The following is a 23,296-nucleotide window of genomic DNA, read 5'->3' as shown; positions in this document are numbered from 1 at the left end:
AATGAAATAATGTCTGTGAAGGACTTATACCACTGCCTGTACTTAATACATTATCAATAATGGTGTCTATTACTCTTATCAGTGTTACTATATCCTATTAGTATTATTAACCAACAAAGAGAAATATCCTAAAGTTGCTAGTCATACAATAATTTTTAATTGGAAGAAATTAGGATTACCATGCCACAGGCATATGCTTGGAGATATGTATATTATGAAAATCTACATCACAAAATAACCTGAAAGTAGAAAATAATTAACTCTAATTCCTATCAGGTAAATTAACAGACATAAATAAGAGTGGAAAATTTATGGTGAGTTGTCTACTTTCTGGATTGCCACCAGATTCAAGGTTTAATTTAAAAATTAAATAGTAGTTGGAAAATCCCTGGATCACAAGATTCTTAGTGAATAATCAACAACCTAAGGGCATTCCCCTTACTGCCACAGAATTTTCTGGAGAAACATGCTGAGGTAATTTCTGGGGTCTGCCAATGATTTCTGCAGTCAGCCATCTTAATGAAAGAAACACTAAGTTTTATGGAAATGTACTGTGGGACTCTGAATATTATAATTAAAAGAACCATGAAGGGTTTATCTACCATAATTTTGGATATGCCAAGAATGCTCTGGTGTCCCCAGATGCCCCCTTTACAAAATGTCTGACGTCTGAAACACCACAATCACGTTGCGCATGTAAAAACAATAAAAATAAACGTTAGAAGTAATTGTTTGTTGAAATATTTAATAAAATTGAAATTGTTGACATATTGTTTTTAAAATGAATTATTTAAAACAAATGTGTTTGAAACAACTATTTATTTAAAATAAATATCCCCAGGCTTTGAGAAAGCCCAGTTTGGAAAAAAAAAAAGTTAAAAGAATCATAAAAGAGCCAAAGACTTTGGTAGGAAAGAATTCACTTTCTAAACGAACAATTCAGACTTCTGTAGCCACCATTACCCACAAATTAAGACCTATAGTCACAACAGAAAAAAAATGTTGGAACAAGAAAAATTAGGGCAATGGGGAAAACATATAGGAGTTTTTCCAAGTTGTTCATTATCCATGCAATTAGAAATAAAAAAGACCAGAGTTTCTAAACACATAAGCAGCAAAGAAAAAAAGAAGGTCACTCATGTGGAAACTTTGCACAGGCAAATAAAAGACAACTTTGGAAGAAGCAAATAATGGTATTTTCTCCCTCTAAATTGTAAAATAAAATGACAGTTCAATCAAAACCTTATCAATTATCATTGCTGTAAAGTTGCACTTTTTGTCTTTAAACTTGTTAATATCAATACCTTAATACAGATTTAGAACAGGGGATGGCACTAATACAATTAAGTTGTCAAAGTTATAAGGTTTTGAGAAACAATGTTTACATTTTGAGATTCTGTAACAGAAATGCATTTTTCTCTCTCATTTAGCTAGAAGATGACCTTGTGTAGTTCTTTTGGAATGAATAAATCAATGCTGTTCTCACTGCTGATATAATGTTAGAATGTACAAGATCAAACCACTGGAGGCTGCCCTGCTATGTAATATATCATTCTCTCCTTTTCATCTCTTTAATAATTGTTTCCTAGTATAAATTTAATTGATTTAAACTTACATTACATGGATGAAACTTATAAGTAAATGTATACAAATCAGTAAAACATGTAACACAACGTCTAGTATACTACAAGAAATTACTAGACAAGTGAAGAGGCAAAAAAAAAGGTGGCGGGCGCCTGTAGTCCCGGCTACTCGGGAGGCTGAGGCAGGAGAATGGCGTAAAAACCCAGGAGGCAGAGCTTGCAGTGAGCTGAGATCCGGCCACTGCACTCCAGCCTGGGCGACACAGCGAGACTCCGTCTCAAAAAAAAAAAAAAAAAAGTGACTTAAAAAGAAAAAAGCAGTAAAAAGAAACAGAAAGGAACCAGATGGTGAAATTACCAGAGAAGGAATTTAAAACAGTTATTGTCAGTATGTTCAAAGACTTAAAAAAATCAGTGTATACATGGAGAATTTCAGCAAAGAAATGGAAACTTAAAAAAAAAAAAAAAAAAGATTTAATGAAAATCCAGGAACTAAAAATACAATATATGAAATAAAACAGTCACTAAATAATTTAATAATTTTAATGGAAGATTGGAGACTAAAGAAGAAAAAGTTAATAAACTTATAGATAAATTATAGATTGGAAACAAATAAAAAGAGCCACAGTGAGGATATTAAGCAATCTAACATATATGTCATTTAAGTTCCAGAAGAAAATATAAAGAGAAAAGGGCAAGTAAAATTTTGAAGAAATAATTATTTTAAAATTTCCAAATATAGTTAGAATATTTTAAAATGTCAGCAAACTCCAAGCAGAACAAGCATCAAAAAAAATAAATATATATATATGCATCTAGAAACATCCTTATCACACTGTGTAGTACACTAAAAATCAAACATAATGAGAAAATGCTTGAAAGCAGAAGAAAAAAATGATTCACTGAATACAGGAGAACAAAGATACAAATGTTGGTGGATACATCATCAAAAACCCTAAAGATCAGAAGAGAATGGAATTACATCCTTAAAATGCTAAAAGAAAAAAAAAATTAGCTGTCAACTCACAATTCTATCTCCAGCAAAATTATCCTTCCAAAATAAGGGTAAAATGAAGATATTTTTAGATAAACAAAAGCTGAGTGGTATTGCTACTAGACTTGCAAAGCAAAAATTAAAAATTGCTGAAAGGGGTTCTTTAAGCTGAAGAGAAATAACAAATGGAAACTCAACTCAATATGAAGGAATGAAGAGTGTCAGAAATGGTAAATATGTAGGTAAATATATTACTATGTCTTTACATTAATTTCTTTAGAAGACAGCCATTTAAAGCAAAATCAAAAGCAAAACAAAAATAATGTTACATTATGAGATTTATAACATATATAAAAGATACATAATACCAAAAATTAAGGTAGATTTAAAGCCAATAGCGAAAATAAATGATGTGCTAAAGCACATTCAATTAACTCAAAAGAAGACAGGAAAAGAAATGAACAACAACAACAACAAAAAACAGAGAGAAAGTAAATAAGAAGGCAAATCCAATTATATCAATAATTACATAAAGTGTAAATGACTAAACCATCCAACTAAAAGGCAGAGGTTCTCAGACTTGAAAAAAAAAAAAGAAAAAAAAAAGAACAAGACCAGAATTGCAGACAGGTTATAAGTAAAGGTACAGAAAAAAGATACAGCATATAAAAGCTAGTGCTGCAAAACCAGGAATATCCACACTAATAAGAATATTTCTTAATGATAAAAGATAAAATCTAAAAGATAAAATTATAGCATTAACCAGAAGACAAAGCAATCCTAAATGTGTAACACCTAATAAAAAGAGTTTCAAAATACATGAATGAAAATCCATTAGAACTAAACAAATAAATGAATCCACAATCATATTTGAAGACTTTAATACCACAGGTTAAAAAGGAGCATTAACAAAGAAAATTAGAAAATATTTTGAACTGAAAGACAATGAAAACAGGATATATTAAAATGAGAGAAAGGAGAATACAGTGAAAGCACTGTTTAGAAGGAAATGTACAGCACCCAATGTTTACATCAGAAAAGGAGGAGGAATTCATCCAACACTGTGGATGAATTTCAGACATCATGATCAATAAAAGAAACCAGACACAAACGACTATGTACTATACTATTATATTTTTTATAAAGTTCAAGAATATATCAAACTAATTTATGATGTGAGAAATCACAAGAATGGTTTACTGTGGAGGACAGAAGGAAGCTGAAAGCAAAGAGGGCAGAAAGGAACTCTCCTTATCAAGTCAAACTTCAAGTTTTCAGACCTACACATTGTACTGTATGCAAATTTTACAAAATAAAATAAAAAGCAACACTCATCAAAACTGTAGCTAAGGAGCAGTTTGTGTAACTGTACATCAAACAGGTGATATCCTGGCTCTTTTCTGTTTTTTGTTTCACTTGGATCTTTCTATTGCCTTTGTTTAGCACAATGTCTGGATTGTAACAGGTGTTCAGTGAATATGGGCATACCTCAGAGATATTGCAGGTGTAGTTCCAAAATACGACGATAAAGCAAATATTGCAATAAAGCAAATCATATGAATTTTTTTGTTTCTCAGTACACATAAAAGTTATGTTTATACTATACCATAGTCTATTCAGTGTGCAATAGCATTATGTCTAAAAAATGTGCATACCTTAATTTTAAAATACTTTATTGACACAAAATGCTAAAGATCATCTGAGTCTTTAGTGAATTATAAACTTTCTGCTGGTGGAGGGTCTTGCCTCCATGTTGATGGTTGATGACTGATCAGGGTGATGGTTGCTAAAGGTTGGAGTGACTGTGGCAATATCTTCAAATAAGACAACAATGAAGTTTGCTTCATCAATTCACTCCTCCTTTCACAAAAGATTTCTCAGGAGCATGCAATGCTGTTTGATAGCACTTTACCCACAGTAGAACTTTGAAAACTGGAGTCAATCCTTTTAAACGCTGCTGCCGCCTTATCCTTTAGAACCTTTGTGAAACATTCTAAATTCCTCCTTGTCATTTCAACAATGTTTACAGCATCTTCACTGGGAGTAGTTTCCACCTCAAGAAGCCACTTTGTTCATCCATAAGGATCAACTTCTCATTCATTAAAGTTTTATCATGAGATTGCAGCAAATCAATCACATGTTCAGGTTCCATTTCTAATCCTAGTCCTCTTGCTATTTCTACCACATCTACTGTAACTTCCTTCACTAAAGTCTTGAACCCCTCAAAGACATCCATGAGGCTTAGAACTCTGACAAATTCTTGTTAATGCTGATATTTTTACTGCCTTTCATGAATCAGAAGTATTCTTAGTGGCATCTAGAGTGGTGAATCCTTTCCAAAAGGTTTTCAATTTACTTTGCCCAGACCAGAGGGATCACTATTTATGGTGGCTACAGCCTTACTAACTGCATTTCTTAAATAATAAGACTTGAAAGTTGAAATTATTCCCTGATCCATGGACTGCAGAATGGATGTTGCGTTAGCAGGCATGAAAACATTAATCTCCTTGTACATCTCCAACAAAGCACTTAGGTTACCATGTGCATTGTCAATGAGAGGCAACATTTTGAAAGGAATCCTTTTTCTGAGCAGTGTGTCTCAACAGTAGGCTTAAAATATTCGGTAAACCATGCGGCAAACAGATGTGCAGTCATCCAGGCTTTGTTGTTCCATTTACAGAGCACAGGTAGAGTAGATTTAGCATAGTTCTTAAGGGCCCTAGGGTTCTTAAGAACTTAAGAATGGTAAGTAAGCATTGGCTTCAACTTAAGGTCACCAGTTGCATTAGCCCCTAATAAGAGAGTCAGCCCGACCTTTGAAGCTCTGAAGCCAGGCACTGACTTCTCCTCTCTTTTTTTTTCTTTTTCCTGAGACAGAGTCTTGCTCTGTTGCCCAGGCTGGAGTGCAGTGGTGAGATCTCGGCTCACCGCAACCTCTGCCTCCCAGGTTCAAGCAATTCTCCTGCCTCAGCCTCCTGAGTAACTGGGATTACAGGGGCAAGCCACCACATCTGGCTTTTTTTTTTTTTTTTTTTTTTTTTTTGTATTTTTATAGAGATAGGGTTTCACCATGTTGGCCAGGCTGGTCTCAAACTCCTGACCTTTTGATCTATCTGCCTTGGCCTCCCAAAGTGCTAGGATTACAGGTATGAGCCACCACGCCCAGCCGACTTCTCCTCTTTAACTAGGAGAGTCCTAGATAGTATCTTCTTCAAACATAAGGCTGTTGCACCAGCCTTACATGTTTTCTATAGCCACCTTCATCAATTATCTTAGATCTTAAATCTTCTGAATAACTTGCTATACTTTCTACATCAGCACTTGCTGCTTCACCTTGCACTTTTATGTTATAGAGATGGCTTCCTTCCTTAAACCTCATGAACCAACTCTGCTAGCTTCAAGCTTTTCTTCGGTAGCTTTCTCACTTCTCTCAGCCTTCACAGAACTGAAAAGAGTAACGGCCTTGCTCCAAATTAGGCTTTGGCTTAAGGAAGTATTGTGACAGGTCTGATCTATGTAGACCACTAAAATTTCTCCATATCAGCAATAAGGCTGTGTTCACTGCAGGAGCACTTGTAATTTCCTTCAAGACTTTTCCTTTGCATTCACAGCTTAGCTAACTGCTTGGTGCAAGAGGCCTAGCTTTTGGCCCATCTCTGCTTTCAATGGGTCTTCCTCACTAAGCTTAATCATTCACTAAGCTTAATCACTTCTAGCTTTTGATTAAAAGTGAGAGACATGTGACTCTTCCTTTCACTTGAACACTTAGAGGCCACTGTAGGCCTAATTAATTGGCCTAATTTCAATGTTCTTGTGTCTCAGGAAATAGGTCTGAAGAGAGGGAGAGAGATGAGGGAATGACTGGTTGGTGGGACAGTCCAACACATGCAATATTTATCAATTAAGTTTGCCATCTTATATGGGTGTGGTTCATGATGCCCCAAAATAATTACAATAGGAACATCCAAAGATCACTGGTCACAGGCCACCATAACACATATAGCAATAGCGAAAAAGTCGGAAATATTGTGAGAATTACCAAAGTGTGGCACAAAGACATGACTAGAGCATGTGCTGTTCGAAAAAATGGCACCAGTAAACTTGTTCAACTCAGGGTTGCCATAAAGCTTTAACTTGTAAAAACACAGCATCTGTGATGGGCAATAGAGCGAAGCACAATAAAATGAAGCATATCTGTATTTATTGAAAGAATACATAAATGAATAAAGGTTGCGGAACAATCAGTCCTACCCTCATGTAGCTCACATGATGCTCTTAATTGGTTAGCTCCTGTTCATGTTATATTATAGCCATTTGCTTACATGCCTATCTAATAGACAGAACTTTCCTGGAGAGGTAGGGTCCCCTCTCAGTTTGTGGGAGTCCCATAACCTATAACTGGACTTAGTTCTGAATAAATGTTAAATTAAGCAACAAACGGACACTTAGGTGAATAAAATTAACAAGATAGGAAGCAATAAGCATCATTAAAGAAGCAAAAATAAAGTGTAATTAGAGTTGTCAAAAGACAAAATTACAACAAATTTGGTTATAGATTGACTTGGCATTTATTAATAATTCATGGATCAGGCTAGTCTCCATTCTACAAAATAGAATGAGAGCTCTCACTGGGCAATGGAAGAACAATAAGTTTTGTAAGATGAGAAAAAGGAGACAGAACAATAGAAAAAAAGGCAACTGGTTAACATCAGGTTACTACAGGTTACATTTTTGGTAAAAGTTAAAGCAGAGGGGTCTTCCTATTTTTGCTAACTCAGGTAGACTGGAATGTTCTGTTTTCAGGGAAAAAACTAGTCTTTCAGGGTATCTGTCTGATTCCTTAAAGTTTCAGTTTGATTATGTGGCATTTAGCATGACTGACTCCATTTTGGTTTTGCCTGGTCTGTTAGACAATTTTAATTTTGCACTTGTGGAAAATTAAGATATTATGTGTTCTCTGTGCTTGGAGATATTGAGTGGAGCTCTCAGAAGTTCCACTCAATCCAGACTTGCCCTTTGGGGATTTTCTCCAAGGTACCCTGAACTCCCAAATCAGGTGAGGTCTCCTTGTCATGCACTGTGAAAATACCCTGTACTTCTCTTTCATGTCACTTATCACAATTGAAATTTGACTTAAATTATTTAAATGATTACTTACATCATCATGTCTTTAATATCTGTCTCTCTCATTAGACGGTAAGTTCTAGGAGAAGAAAGACAGCATCTCTCTGTCCAGCTCAGGGCCATATTCATAGTACAGTGCCTGATACACAGGAGGCCATTAATAACTATTGGCTGAATGAATCGTAGTATGTGAGGGATGGATGAGATCTTAAGAAATCACCTAGATATTATAAGTGCATCCTTTTACGGATGAGAAAAGAAGCCACAGCAGCAGATCCTTGAGCATGTAAATGGTCCAGCTGGGATTGAAACTACTAGATCCTAAATTTCTTAACCTCCAGGCCAAGGCTCTCCCTATTGGATCAAGCTGAGGTTCCACCCACTGCCCCTTCTTCCACTCTCATTTGACCAATAGTCAAGGTCATGAGCATAACATAACTGGTTAACACAAAGCTCAAAGTCATAACACTGGCCTTATTAACAAGTTATAACGACTGCTCAAATGAAATGATAGTATGTGTTTGGATCAGATGTGTGTGTGTAACAACTGAGAAGTAGCTTTGATTTTTTTTTTTAATTTATTTATTATTATTATACTTTAAGTTGTAGGGTACATGTGCATAACGTGCAGGTTTGTTACATATGTATACTTGTGCCTTGTTGGTGTGCTGCACCCATCAACTCGTCATTTACATCAGGTATAACTCCCAATGCAATCCCTCCCCCCTCCCCCCTCCCCCCTCCCCCCTCCCCATGATAGGCCCCGGTGTGTGATGTAATCATCACGCTTAAAGATTCCTTGGAAACTATTCATACATTAGTCTTATGAATAAATGACATGTGGCAAGTCCTAACTAAGAAACATCTAATCTAAGATCTTAAGATGAAGAAGACACTGTGACCACCTGCCAAGCTGATATGCATTAAAAAACAAAAGCAATAGGCATGCTTTCATCAGTTAGATGATTGTGGGGGTGGTTATTTTAACATAAAAATGTGAAAGTTCCTTCTCTTTTCATTTATTTCTCCTACAGATGTGACCCCTATTTTGTGTACTGCACAAAAGCCAATTCCCTATCTCTGTGAAAAACACCAATTCCAGTTCTGGGCCTGGATTTTCCTTGCATTTTCCCATCGCCCCACAGCTAGGAGCTCAACACCTTGCTCAAAGTGGAGACTGACAGATTGGAGCTCGGTAAGAACTCAGGAAAACCCCCAGTGAGAAGAGTCATTTCCTCCACTCAGGAAGTAGTTCTGCTAAACCCTTCCATTGCTCTTGTTTACAATATACAGTTTTCCCCAAGGCAAAAGCCCTACTTTCCAGCAGAAAAATGCTGTATAGGTAGGTGATAGTTCTGCTCTGTAGTTCGCTGTTCCATTGTCCTTTCTTTTTAAAAACATAAATGTTATTGTGTATATTTAAAGTATTTTATATATACATATACACACACACACACACATATACACAGTAAAATGGTTACTATAGTGGAACACATTAATATATCCATCAGCTCACATAGTTACCTATCCCCCTTCCCAGTGACAAAAGTAGCTATAATCTGTCTACTAACTTAGCAAAAGTCCTGAATACAATACACTATTATTAACTATGGTTCTCATGTTGCACATTAGATCAACTTGCACATCCTACATATTTGCTACTTTGTATTCTTTGACCTACAACTCCCATTTCCTTTCTCCCATCGTGAACATGGTAATGAATGTTTTATTCTCTATATATATCTAACCTTTTTTTGTTTTTTTATATTCCACACATAAATGAGATCATGAAATATTTTTCTTTCTGTGTCTGGCTTATTTCACTTAGCATAATTCCTCCCTGTTTATCCATGTTGTAGCAAATGTTAAGACCTCCTCCTTTTTTAAGGTTGAATAATATTCCATTGCATATATGTGTACACACATTGTACAATGTGTGTGTATATACACAATGGAGTATTCTTCAATCTGAAATATATATAGTGTACATATATATACACACACATACACACTATATACATATATATATGCACACAGTGTCTTTATCCATTAGTCCACTGACAGGCACCTAGGTTGTTTCTCTATCTTGGCTATTGTGAAAAATGGTACAATGAACATGTGACTGCAGGTATCTTTATGAGGTGGTGATTTCATTTCCTTTGAGTATATATCCAGAAGAGCAATTTCTGGGTTATACAGTAGTTCTATTTTCAATTTGTTTACTAACCTCCATACTGTTTTTCATAATGGCTACACCAATCTATATTCCCACCAACAGCGTACGGGAGTTTCCTTTTCTCCATACCCTCACCAACACTTATCTTTTTGTCTTTTTGACAACAGTTATCCTAACAGGTGTGAAGTGATATTGCGCAGTAGTTTTAATGTGTATTTCTCTGATGGTTAGTGATGCTGAGCCCCTTTCTGTGTACTTGTGGGCCATTTTTATGTCATCTTTGGAGAAATGTATACTAATGTCCCTTGCACATTGCTAATTGGGTTACATGTTTTTTTGCTATTGAGTTGTATGAGTTCTTCATAAATTTTGGATATTAACCCTTAGAAGATACATGATTTGTGAATATTTTTCCCAATATGTTTGTTAATTGTTTCCATTGCTGTGCAGAAGCTTTTTAGTTTGATGTAGTCCCATTTATTTATTTTTGCTTTTGTAGACTGAGCTTTTGGTGTGACATCCAAGAAATCACTGTCAAGGTCACTGTCAAGGAGTTTACCCCCTATATTTTCTTCTAGGACTTTTATGGTTTCAGGTTTTACATTTAGGTCTTTCATCCATTTTGAGTTGATTTTTGTATATAAGGGTCCAATTTCATTCTTTTGCACATGGAAATCCAGTTTTCCCAGCACCATTTATTAAAGAGACTATTATTTTCCCCATTGTGTATTTTTGTTGCCCTTCTCAAAAACTAGTTGACCACCTATGTTTGGATTTATTTCTGGGCTCTCTATCCTATTCCACAAGTCTATGTGTCTGCTTTTTTCCAGGACCATGTTGTTTTGATTATTATAGCTTCATAATATAATTTTAAATCAGGAAATGTGATGCCTCCAACTGTTTTTTTGTTTGTTTGTTTTTTGTTTTGTTTTGTTTTTTTACTGAGTAGTACTTTGGCTATTCAGGGTTTAATGTGGTTCCACATAAATTTTAGGTTGCTTTTTTTTTTTTACATTTCTGTGAAGATTGCCATTGGGATTTTGATAGGGATTGCACTGGATCTATACATATTGCCTTAGGTAGTATAGACATTTTAACAATATTAATTCTTACGATTCATGAGCATGAAATATCTATTTGTGTCCTCTTCAATTTCTTTCATCAACGTTTTATAGTTTTCAGTGTACTCTTCAATTTCTTTCATCAATGTTTTATAGTTTTCAGTGTATGTCTTTTACTTCCTTGGTAAAATTTATTCTTAAGTATTTCATCTGGTTTTATTTTTGATGCTATTAGAAATGAAATTTTTTCTTGAATTTTTCATCTAGGTTGTTATTTGTGTATAGAAATACAAGAGATTTTTGTATCTTTATTTTACATCTTGCGACTTTATTGAGATCTAACAGCTTTTTGGTGGAGTCTTTGGGGTTTTCTACATAAAGGATCATGTCGTCTGTAATTAGTGATAATTTTACTTATTTTGTTCCAACTTGAATGCTTTTTATTTCTTTTATGTCTGATTGCTCTTGCTAACACTTCCAGTACTATGTTGAATAGAAATGGCAAGTGTGGGCATTCTTACCCTACAGCAGATCTTAAAAGAAAAGCTTTCAGTTTCTCCTCATTGATTATGATGCTAGCTGTGGGTTTTTCATAACTGAACTTTATTATGCTGAGAAACCTTCCATCTATACCTAAACCGTTAAGAGTTTTCATCAAGAAAGGATGTTGAACTTTGTTGAAAGCTTTTTCTGCATCAGTTTATATGATCGTGTGGTTTTGTATGTTAATGCAAGTATCACATTGGTTAATTTGCATATGCTAAACTAGTCTTGCATGGCCAGGGATATAGCTCACCTCATTGTGATCATAATCTTCTTGATTTGTTGCTGAATTTGAGTTGCTAAAATATTATTGATGATTTTTACATCAATATTCATCAGAGATACTGATACTGACCTGTAGTTTTCTTTACTGTGGTGTCTTTGGTTTAGGTACCAAGGTGATGCTGGCTTCAGAAAACATATTAGGAAGTATTCCCTCCAGCTCTATTTTTTGGATGAGTTTAAGAAGTTTTGGTAGTAATTCTTCTTTGAAAATGTAGTTTAATTCAGCCGTAAAGCCATCTGGTCCTGGGCTTTTTTTGTTAGGAGGTTTTTAAATACTACTTCAATCTCTTTGTTATTGCTCTGTGTGGACTTTCTATTTCTTCCTGATTTAACCTTGGCAAAACCTTGGTTTCACAAAGAATTTATCCATTTCCTCTAGGTTATCAAATTTCTTGGCATATAATTGTTCACAATAGCTCCTTATGAAGCTTTTTATTTCTGAGGTTTCTGTTATAATGTCTCCACTTTCTGTTCTGATTTCATATATTTGAGTCTTCTCTTTTTTTCTTAGTCTAAGAGTTTGTTAATTTTGTTTATGTTTTCAAAAAAAAAACTCAGTTAATTTTTTCTATGGTTTTTCTATCCCCATTTGATTTATTTCTGTTCTGATTTTTATTATTTCCTTCCTTCTGTTAACTTTGGGTTTAACTTGTTCTTCTTTTTCTAGTTCCTTGAGGTGTAATGTTGGGCTACTTATCTGAGGTGGAAGGCTACTTATTTGAAATCTTTCTTATTATCATATGAACTATTTCTTATTTTTTAATGTAGGCATTTACAGTCATGAACTTCCCTCCCAGAACCACTTTTGTTGCATCATAGGTTTTGGTATGTTATGTCTTCACTATCTTTCATCTCAAGATATTTTTATTTATTTATTTTATTTTATTTTGTGTGTGTGTGTGTGTGTCTGTGTGTGTGTGTGTTTGAGATAGGGTCTGGCTCTATCACCCAGGCTGGAGTCCAGTGGCACAATCTTGGCTCACTGAAACCTCTGCCTCCCAGGCTTAAGCCACCCTTCCACCTCAGCCTTCTGATTAGCTGGAACTACAGGCGCGCGCCACCAAGCTCAGCTAATATGTTTTATTTTCTGCAGATATTGTCTCACTTATTGCCCACGCTGGTCGCGAACTCCTCAAGTGATCTGTCCACCTCCATCTCCCAAAGTGCTGGGATTATAGGTGTGAGCCACTGTGCCTGGCCAAGATATTGTTAAATTTCCCTTTTGATTTCTTCTTTGACCCACTGGGTTGTTCAGGAGCATGTTGTTTAATTTCCACATATTATTGACTTTTCCAAAAATATTCCTGTTGTTGATTCGTAGTGTCATATAATTGTGGTCATAAACAATATTTGACATGATTCCAATCTTCTTAAGTTTGTTAAGACTTATTTTGTGGCTTACCATATGGTCTGTCCTGGAGAATGTTCCATGTGCACTGGAGAAGAATGTATATTCTGCTGTTATTGGATGGAAAGTTCTGTATATATTTGTTAGGTCCATTTTTTTCTCAAGTGCAGTTCAATTACAGTATTTCCTTATTAATTTTCATCTGTTTGATCTGTGAAAGTGGGATATTAAAGTCCCTTACTATTAGTGTATTGCTATCTATTTCTCCCTTAATGTCAATTAATATTTGTCTTAGGTGCTCTCAGATTGGGTGCATATATATTTACAGATGTTATGCCCTCTTGATTAATTGAGCCCTTTATCATTAGTGACCTTGTTTGTCTTTTGTGACAGTTTCATACTTAAAATCTATTTTATCAGTATAAGTATAGCCACCCCTGCTCTTTTTCTGGTTACCATTTGCATGGAATATCTTCTTCCATTCCTTTACTTTCAGCCTATGTGTGTCCTTAAGGCTAAAATGGGTCTCTTTGGGTAGCATATAGTTAGACCTTATTTTTTTAATCAATTTAACCAGTCTATGTCTTTTGATTGGATAATTTAATCCATTTATATTCATTATAATTATTGACAGGTAAGGAATTATTATTGCCATTTTATTAATTGCATTCTGGTTGTTTCATAAATCCTTTGTTCCCTTCTCCCTCTCTTGTTTTCTATCTTTGTAATCTGGTAAGTTTCTGTAGTGCTAAATTTTTATTCTTTTCTCTTTATCATTGGTATACATGCTATAGGTTTTGCTTTGTAGTTACCATAAGGTTTATGCAAAACATCATACAGCTATAATAGGATATTTTATGCTGATAACAACTTAATTTCATTCTCATATAAAAACTCTTGACTTTTGCCCTCTCCCAACAATTTATATTTTTGATGTAACAATTTACATCTTTTTATATTAAGTATTTCTTAATTAATGGTAGCTATCATTATTTTTGACTGTTTCGACTTTTGACCTTTATACTAAAGATATACATGATTTACAGAGTATCATATCAATAATGAAGTATTATGGACTTAACCTTTACCACTGAATTTTGTACTTTCATATGTTGTTATATTAGTAATTCACAACCTTTTGTTTCTACTCAAAGAACTGTCTTAAGTATTTCTTGTTAGGTAGGTTTAGTGGTGATAAATTCTCTCAACTTTGCTGGCCTAGAAAAGACTTTTGTTTCTCCTTTATTCCTGAAGGACAGCTTTAATGGGTATAGTATTCTTGGCTGATGTTCTTTTTCCTTTCGGCAGTTTAAAATTTTCATCCCATTCTCTCCTGGCTTGTAACGTTTCTCTTAAGAAATTCACTGACATTCTAATGATGATTTCCCTTATATGTGACTTGACACTTTTCTCTTGTTCTTTTTTAAATTCTCTCTTTGTCATTGACTTTTGATAGTTTAATTATAATGTACCTCAGAGAGAACGACTTTGGGTTGAATCTGTTTGGGGACTTTTGAGTTTCACAGATCTGGATGTCCAAATCTCTTCCAAGAATCTGGAAGTTTTCTGCAATTATTTCATTATTTCATAAGCTTTCTCTTCCTACCTTTGTCCCTTATCCTTCTGCAACTCTCCTAATATGAATCTTTGTTCACTTGATGGCATTTCATAAGTTCTACAGACTTCACTCCTTCGTTCATTTTCCTTTTTTTTCCCTCTGACTAGGTAATTTAAAAAGACCTATCATCAAGTTCAGAGATTTTCTTCTGCTTGATCTAGTCTGCCATTGAAGTTTTCTATTATAGTTTTTATTTCATTCACTGAATTCTTCAACTCCAAGATTTTTATTTGGTTCTTTTTTTTTTTTTTTTTTTTCAATTACTTTCCCTACTTCTTACATATCCAAAGATGTGTGAGAACTTTTTTTTTAAAGATTATTTGGAACAAATGTACATTGAATGAACAAGTATGCGGGTGAAAGAACGTATCTTCTTTAGTTCTATTGGTGTGGTTTGTCTATAAGAAAATTATTAAGAACAGAATAATACTTTATTAATAACAATGCTAAGTAACATTCTTCTATTTTATTTATTTTTTTTATTATTATACCTTAAGTTCTAGGGTACATGTGCACAACATGCAGGATTGTTACATATGTATACATGTGCCATGTTGGTGTGCTGTACCCATTAACTCGTCATTTACATTAGGTATATCTCCTAATGCTATCCTTCCCCCCTCCCCACTCCCCACAATAGGCCCCGGTGTGTGATGTTCCCCTTCCTGTGTCCAAGTGATCTCATTATTCAATTCCCACCTATGAGTGAGAACATGTGGTGTTTGGTTTTCCGTTCTTGCGATAGTTTACTGAGAATGATGGTTTCCAGCTACATCCATGTTTCTCTTCAGATCGAATAAATCTTTCACCTTTATTTGGTTCTTTTTAATGATATTTATCTCTGTTGAGGTTATCATTCAGATCATGAATTTTTTTTCTGATTTCACTGAATTGCCTATCTGTCTTATCTCAAATCTCACAGAGTTTCCTCACAATCATTATTTTGAATTCCTTTTTAGAAAATTCATAAATTTTCTTTTCTTGGAGTAAGTTACTAGAGAATTATTGTGTTAATTGGGCAATGTCCTGTTTCCTTGCTTTTTCATGTTTCTTGTGTCCTTGCATTGATGTCTGCACATCTATTTTTTTTTTTTTTTTTTTTTTGAGACGGAGTCTCGCTCTGTCGCCCAGACTGGAGTGCAGTGGCGCGATCTCCACTCACTGCAAGCTCCGCCTTCCCGGGTTCCCGCCATTCTCCTGCCTCAGCCTCCGGAGTAGCTGGGACTACAGGCGCCCGCCACCACGCCCGGCTAATTTTTGTATTTTTAGTAGAGACGGGGTTTCACCGTGTTAGTCAGGATGGTCTCGATCTCCTGACCTCGTGATCCGCCCGTCTCGGCCTCCCAAAGTGCTGGGATTACAGGCGTGAGCCACCGCGCCCGGCCGATGTCTGCACATCTGGTGAAACAATCACCTCTTCCAAACTTTACAGAGTGGCTTTTATAGGGAAAGATTTTCACTTGCAGATGGGTCTTACTGTGCCAATTGGGTAGGGCATGGTGACTCTAAGTTCCTAGTAGAAGCAGTCGTAAATCCTCTGTGAATCTTCTTCAGCTGTGATCAATGTCAGCAATGACTGTGGGTGTCTGAGTAGACTAGGATGTAGGAGTTTGGGGCAGTGGTGGTGGTAGCAAAGGTTGTCAGGGTCCTTGGTGACAAGGGCTTTTGATGTCCTTCTGTTCTTTCCTTCCATACAACAGTGAGTCTTAGATGAGATCTCTCTTGATGTCAGGTCTGACATAGCCCTCAAGCAGCTGCAGCAGTACTGAGTTCCAGGGTACAGGTTCTCAGAATATCCATGGAGCAGGAGTCCTGGGTTCAGGGTTTCATGAGCTTGTTCTGGCACCTGGGTTCTGAGATGAAGGTTCATTCTCCGAGGCAGGGTTGGAGGCAGATTGCCTACACACCAGGATCTGTGATTCTGAGGCACAACCAAGCAGCTGAGGCAGGCCCCGGGAGCTGGGTTGTAGTTGTGACTCTGACCCCGGGGGACAGGACACAGAACTGGCCTTTCCCTGAGGAAGAAGGGGTACTTTGACGATTTGAGCCCAGAGAGCAAGGTAAAGCTGCAATTTGGGAACCAGTGCCAACAGCCACAGTGGCAATTCAGGCCCCAGTGAATGAAGTGCCTACCTCATAATGGTAACTCTAGACCCCCCATATGGTGAGAGACAGAAGCATCCCAGACCCTGTATGGACACATGCAGCAGCAACAAGGTACCCAAAATGGCAAAGCCTAGCTGCTGCTTGCATCCTGGAAGGCAGGGAACAGCACAGTGATGACTACACTTCCCAAGAAGAGGGGTGTCTCATACCCTGCAAGGCTAGTCCAGTTCTAGGGAAGCGGGGTATTACAGTTCTTCAACCAGCAGGGCAAGGTGTCCCAGCTCAACCAACACCCTGTTTCCCTGGGATGTGGGATACCATGTCAGATCAGCCCAGGGATGTGCAGCTGCTCAGTCTGGCTAAGGCTCCATTTCCCCAGAAGCTGATGTACCTCTTTAGCTCAGGCACAGAGAGCCTTACTGCTCTGGGCAGACAAGGCACCGATTCCCCAGGATGCAGGGTGCTGCTTCAGCTTAGGCTCTGAGGGGCGAAACACAATAGTGACTGGGAGGGGCAGGTAGAGCAGCTCCACACCAGCTTGGCCCCTGGGGTAGGGTGTAGCAGCAGCTCAGCTTAGGCATGGTGAGCCAGCAGGTAATGGTGGTTCGGTGGCAACAAAGCCTCAGGGATGAAAGGGTGCTGTGGCTAACTGCACCAGAGCCAGACACACTCCAGCAGTGGTTCAGGTTCAAAGATGGTGCAGTGCAGTACCCATATGGGTCACAGGGCACAGGACACAGTGTCAGCTGCTTCTCTGGAGAAAGTGCAGTCGGGTGGACACCAACCAGCTCCCTCAGCTGACCTGAGCCCCTCGGCAGGAGTCCCCAGTGGAGAGCACTACAAGTGTCCACATCGATGATGTGTGCTTCCAGGAGTCTTCTTGCTCACCTTTTTCCCACAGAGAGAAGCAACTCCTTGGTTTTGAACTGATCCCACCTTGGGGATGGGGTAGCAGAAGCGAGGCACTTCCCTTCTCTATGTGTCCATCCTGGTTTCTGTGGTCTAAAGGGTGTCTGTTACTCCTTTGATGCACTTCAGCCCTGTTTAATTATTTTCATCAAAATCCAGCAGTTTATTCATTGTTGTGGCTGTCTTTGCAGGGCAGTGGAGGACAAGCATTAAGCGCTTCTAGCCAGTCATCTTGTTGACATCACTCTCTCATTGTCCTTGCTAATCCTTTTTCCTAGAAAGGCTTTCTTTTCCTAGTGGATGGTGAAAGAAGTTCTACATTGAGTGCTGGGGCTCCTGAGCTGCCCTTTCTCTCCTTTCCTGGGTTTCCTTCAACACAAAGCTCCCATTTTAACAGGTAAGGAGGTAGAGTAAGCTGCTCTAGGAAGTATCAGAAGTCATCTTATCTCAGAGGTTTCTCACAAGCAGTCTTTATACCACCTCAACTCCAAAACCCCCACCCCAACTTTGAAATCGGGCCACTATATTTGCAAGGTAGGCTCTTCCAGCTTGGTGAGGACCAGGAGGAAGCATGCTGCCAGCTCCTTTCCCTTCCCATACTTGTTATCCCTCTGAATGTCACCACACTTTTCTTTTTCCCTATTACTTACAAAACAGCAAAGAAAAACTATTATAGAAAACTTTGTAATAGAAAAAGCTTCTGCAGGATACACAATTCAAAACCATATATTTTTTTCTCTCTGTGCACCCGCTCTGTGCAATTGGCACTTATTTGAGACAGCTTTCAAAGAAAATATGTTTGTGGTTCAAAGATAAGCAGGTTTTTAGTAAACTGTCAAAAGGACTTTTTTTTTCTTCTTTACTGCCAGTGGAAAAACTCAAACAGAAAGAGTATGTACGAGGGGGAAGGCATTCTGAATTATACTAGAACATATATAGACTTAATTTTCTGGAAATTCATCAATGGCTGGGTATTCAAAGCTAGGGTCTCCTGCTCCTCCACCTGGAATTGGGTGTTGCCATCAAAATAATAAGGGTGAGACTAAAATAATCACATGTAATAACTGAGACAAAAGGTATTTTTTAAGCTCTGTTCTCATTGGAACTACCAATCTTTCAATAAAAGCCTATGTCAATTCACAGCATAAAGTAAAAAAGGAGAGAGATGCTGTTATAACAAGGCCTCTGTTATCAATTATGACTGAAAATTGACCCAGTGAAGATATCAGGGAATAAAGAACTACACCAACAGAAGGCCAATCTAGAACCCACAGGCCACCAGAAAGAGGGACCAGACAGCTGAACTGGCACCAGTGTCCACAAGAAAGTTACCCTGCCAGGCTGGGCACGGTGGCTCATACCTGTAATCCCAGCACTTTGGGAGGCCAAGGCAGGCAGATCACTTGAGCCCAGGAGTTCGAGACCAGCCTGGCCAACATGGTGAAACCCTGTATTCACAAAAAATACAAGAAGTAGCTGGGTGTCATGGTGCACACCTGTAATTCCAGCTACTCAGGAGGCTGAGGCATGAGAATCACCTGAAGCTGGGAGGTGGAGGTTGTAGTGAGCTGAGATCGCACCACTGCACTCCAGTCCAGTCTGGGTGACAGATTAAGACTCTGTCTCAAAAAAAAAAAAAAAAAAAAAGCAAGCAAGCAAGCAAGCTACCCCGCCAATGAAGGCCAAGCACATCTGTTTTCTGTGGAGGAGTCTGCATTTTGATTTGTTCACACATCCTATCCTTCAGAAGCTATATTTTGCCTCTGCCCCAATACAGTTTTTGTTAAGAACTAACAATCTAATGCCGTATTAAAGACTTTACAGACGGGGCTGTAGATGTCAAAGCCATAAGGTAATAGGGGAAAAGTTAAACTCCGAAGAGACTGCAAGGGGAAATTTAAATGGAAAATAAAATCGTGATAATAAAGGAGGTATAACTTTCTGTAACTTCTGATTATTTTACCAATGAAAAGCAAATTCTTCACTTTGAAGCACATGAATATTGCAATGATGCAACGTCTCCAGTCTAAAGTGAGAGAAGGGGCAGATCCCTCATCTCTTTTCTGTTTTGGGAAGAAGGAAGCTAAGAAAAATGTGAGTTAAAACTACACAGGTTAGGAAATTTTGCAAAATCTCTTTTTTTCTTCCTGTATGAAAACAGACTTCCAGCTCGTACTCCTCCTGAGCTAACAGGGTAGGTTCCTTCTCAGCGTTATTTCACAGTGAGCAGATGGCAGTCTGAGATTTTTTTGATAAAAACAATCATCTTCCAGGGGTTGCTGAGAGGTCAGCAGAACCCTGATTAACAATTGATCAGCTCTAATGGACCATGATAGTAATAAATTCAGAGCCGGTACACAGACCTGCTACCTCAGTAATGGCAACGGGGCTGACACCCACGCTGTTAACAGATGTGCACTTAATAGCAGAGAAGCTTCAGTAGCTTCAAAACCTTCATCTAAGCCAAGACAAATTCTTCCATGCATATCTACTTTATCAAAGGTCTCTCTTTCACAGGTCTCTACCAAAGTGCATGTGGTTTACCTTGACCCATAGAAGAGTTCACTGAGGTCGGAGCACCAGTGTGAATGGCACTGTCATATCAACAGAGGATTTCAACATCTACTCTTCTGTTCAGACCACAATGGTACCCTCGGATGCTTTTGTTGTACATGTACAGAACAGGTGACTGGGGAGGAAAACTTTAGCTCCCTTTCCTTGTTCCCAAGAGAACAAAAACTAGAGACTTCTTTTCTTGGTGCCTCATTTTTTCAAGAGAGATGCCAATGCTGCCTTCACAATCACAGCACCCCCTTCGACAGAGGGAATCACTTGTGCTACACCAGAATTTTACTGTAAAACTGCCATAACAGGAAATCAGAACACTCTTGGAAAATAACAATAGCTTCAGATGGACAAAAAAAGAATGTCTCTGTGTTAGCTGAACTAAAACCACAAAACATTTTTCATCGACTGAAGGATAAGTAATCCCCAAAAGTCAACCACATCATCCCTTCCCATGCCCCATCCCACCAACCCTTATCTCTCAGTAAAACTGACCACATGAGCCATAAATAACAGATTTTACAAAACAGTCATCACTTCCAATAATGTTTCTCACTCTCTCCTACACCCTCACTCCTTCCTGTTGAACCAGTGAAGCCAGAAAAAATCAAAGAATGAGGACATTCCTTAACATAATCACGGTACAGGGATGAAAATCCAACAATCCAACATTAATACATCATTGTTTTCTAATGAACCCTCCATGTTAAAACTTTGTTTTCTAGTTCAGGATCACACATTGCATGTAGTAGTTATGTGTCCTCATCTCTTTGAATTAGGAGCAAATCCTCAACATTTCTTCCTCCTTCTTGATCTTGGCATTTTTGAAGATGAGTCCAGCCAGTTACTTTGTAGAATGTTCCTCCATCTAGATTTGTCTGATGTTTCATCATGATTACAGTCAGGCTGTACATTTGGGGCAAGAATTGTACACAAGTGTGTTATATTTTTCTGGGTCATCACATCTGGAGGCACTTGATGTCACTTTGTCTCATTATTGGTGACATTAACTTCGATTACTTATTTAAGGTGGTGTCTATCAGGTTTCTCCACAATAAAATTGCTATTTTTCCCTTTGTAATTGATGAGTAACTTGTGGGCAAACAGTTTGAGACCGAAGTGTCCTGTTCTTCACCAAAATTTTGCCAACTAGTTTTAGCATCCACTTAAGATTCTTGCCTCAGTTAATTACCATAATTTTCTAACTCAATCATTTCTTCTATATGCATTAGTTGCCTTCTAAGACGTTCCTCCTCATTTGTCTATTTTTTTCTTAAGATGGAGTTTCGCTCTCTGTAGCCCAGGCTGGAGTGCATTGGCATGATCTCGGCTCACTCCAACATCCACCTCCCGGCTTCAAGCAATTCTCCTGTCTCAGCCTCCTGAGTAGCTGGGATTACAGGCGCCTGCCACCATGCCCGGCTAATTTTTGTATTTTTAGCAGAGACAGGGTTTCACCATGTTGGCCAGGCTGGTCTCAAAGTCCTGATCTGCCCGCCTTGGCCTACCAAAGTGCTGGGATTACAGGTGGGAGCCACCAGCCTGGCCCATTTGTCTAGTTTTTAATCTATCTATCTGTTTATTTATTATCAGGTAGACTCATGGATTCTTATTTTATTCATTGTTACACGCTAAGTTGATATGAGTTGAGTTTCTGTCACTTAAAATCAGAATATTCCTGAAAAGCCTTCAGGAACTTCTGAGATAAGTGAGACAGTTTCTCGGGGCAATGCACTCAAGAGGTCCTTATAATCTTCATACTTGCCAAAGTGCTTCCTGATGCTGCCATTAAACTCCTTCTGGCCCACTCTACAAGTCTAAACTCTCTGAAAATCAGGCTCAATGAAGACAAATGTGGCCAGTAAATGGCCCCTAGATCTTTGTGGAGCAATCGTGTGAGAAGTGAGTATGGCTTTAGGAAGGTGAGGTACTTCTTGCTATATTCAAGGTTCTTCTCACTATCTTCTGTCCCTTCTCAGCAGCTCTGCTCAAAGAGCTGGGCCAGCTGCCCACTCCTCTCCCAATGGTTCTAACCATCCCCAGAGCTTCTCCTCATTTCCCTCTTATGCTTAGCTATACCTCTGGCTCTATTTGTTTCAAATGCTGGGTATTATGCCTAAAAAGACTGTGGATGATGGACTTGATGTTTTTTGTTTGCCCCTCCAGAACCATCTTCAACCTTCCTCACCCAGCTCAATCTCTGAACTGAACTACATCAACCATACCAACAGCTGGATTCAGCCAACAGTGAGTACTGGCAAGAAATAAGAAAGCAAGAGAGTACTGGGGTATCATTATCCCAAATTTCACGCTTTCCAGCTCACCATGGGTGGCCATACTCCTCTATCAAATCATTTTTCCATGTAGCCATCTTCCCTGAGTTCTGGAAACCCCAGTTTTCCTCTCGTCAGGCCAGAAGTACGGCTAGCTCTGGGGTATGCCACCACTGCCTGTTGGTTTATTTGAACACCATTGTATGTTGGTTTCACTTAACCCTGACTACACCTTTGAAAATATTTCCTTAATTAAACTTTCCTTGATCACCTCACTCGAATATGCATTGTTTTATTCACAAAGCAAAAGACACAGATGAGGGTGATGATAAGGACACATCTTCAAGAGAGACATGCAGCCGGCGGCCGGCTTTGGTATTGCCATCTCTTTTGTGCTTAATGATTTATGTCTGCCTTTATATTTCCCATATAAATGGAAACATAGGAAAGTAAACACTATTTCCTAACTGTGACCACATGCCATTAAAAGAAATACGTCTAGCAAAGTTCAAACTTTAAGATTTGCTCCTTCTGTTTTCCTAGTGGTGAGGAAAGGTCACAAAACTCAAAGTGCCAATTTAGATAAAAGTTCGTTCAGGGAGACCCAAAGGAATCTCCAAGTTTTACTTACTTACTTATTTATTTGTTTCTTTATTTATTGGAGACAGACTCTCACTCTGTCACCCAGGCTGGAGTGCAGTGGCTCCATCT

General features: G+C 37.9%; 1 protein-coding gene across 8 annotated transcripts in view; it reads right to left on the bottom strand.

The window, feature by feature from the left end:
- The window catches only part of CACNA2D3 (calcium voltage-gated channel auxiliary subunit alpha2delta 3), a 931,957-nt gene that overhangs the window by 642,695 nt on the left and 265,966 nt on the right, over positions 1 to 23,296 (bottom strand). The window lies entirely within an intron of this gene.

Source organism: Macaca fascicularis, chromosome 2 (assembly GCF_037993035.2).
Source record: "Macaca fascicularis isolate 582-1 chromosome 2, T2T-MFA8v1.1".
Taxonomy (NCBI): domain Eukaryota; kingdom Metazoa; phylum Chordata; class Mammalia; order Primates; family Cercopithecidae; genus Macaca; species Macaca fascicularis.
The sequence above is the reverse complement of the archived record's forward strand: the minus strand, read 5'-3'. Positions and strand labels throughout refer to the sequence as shown.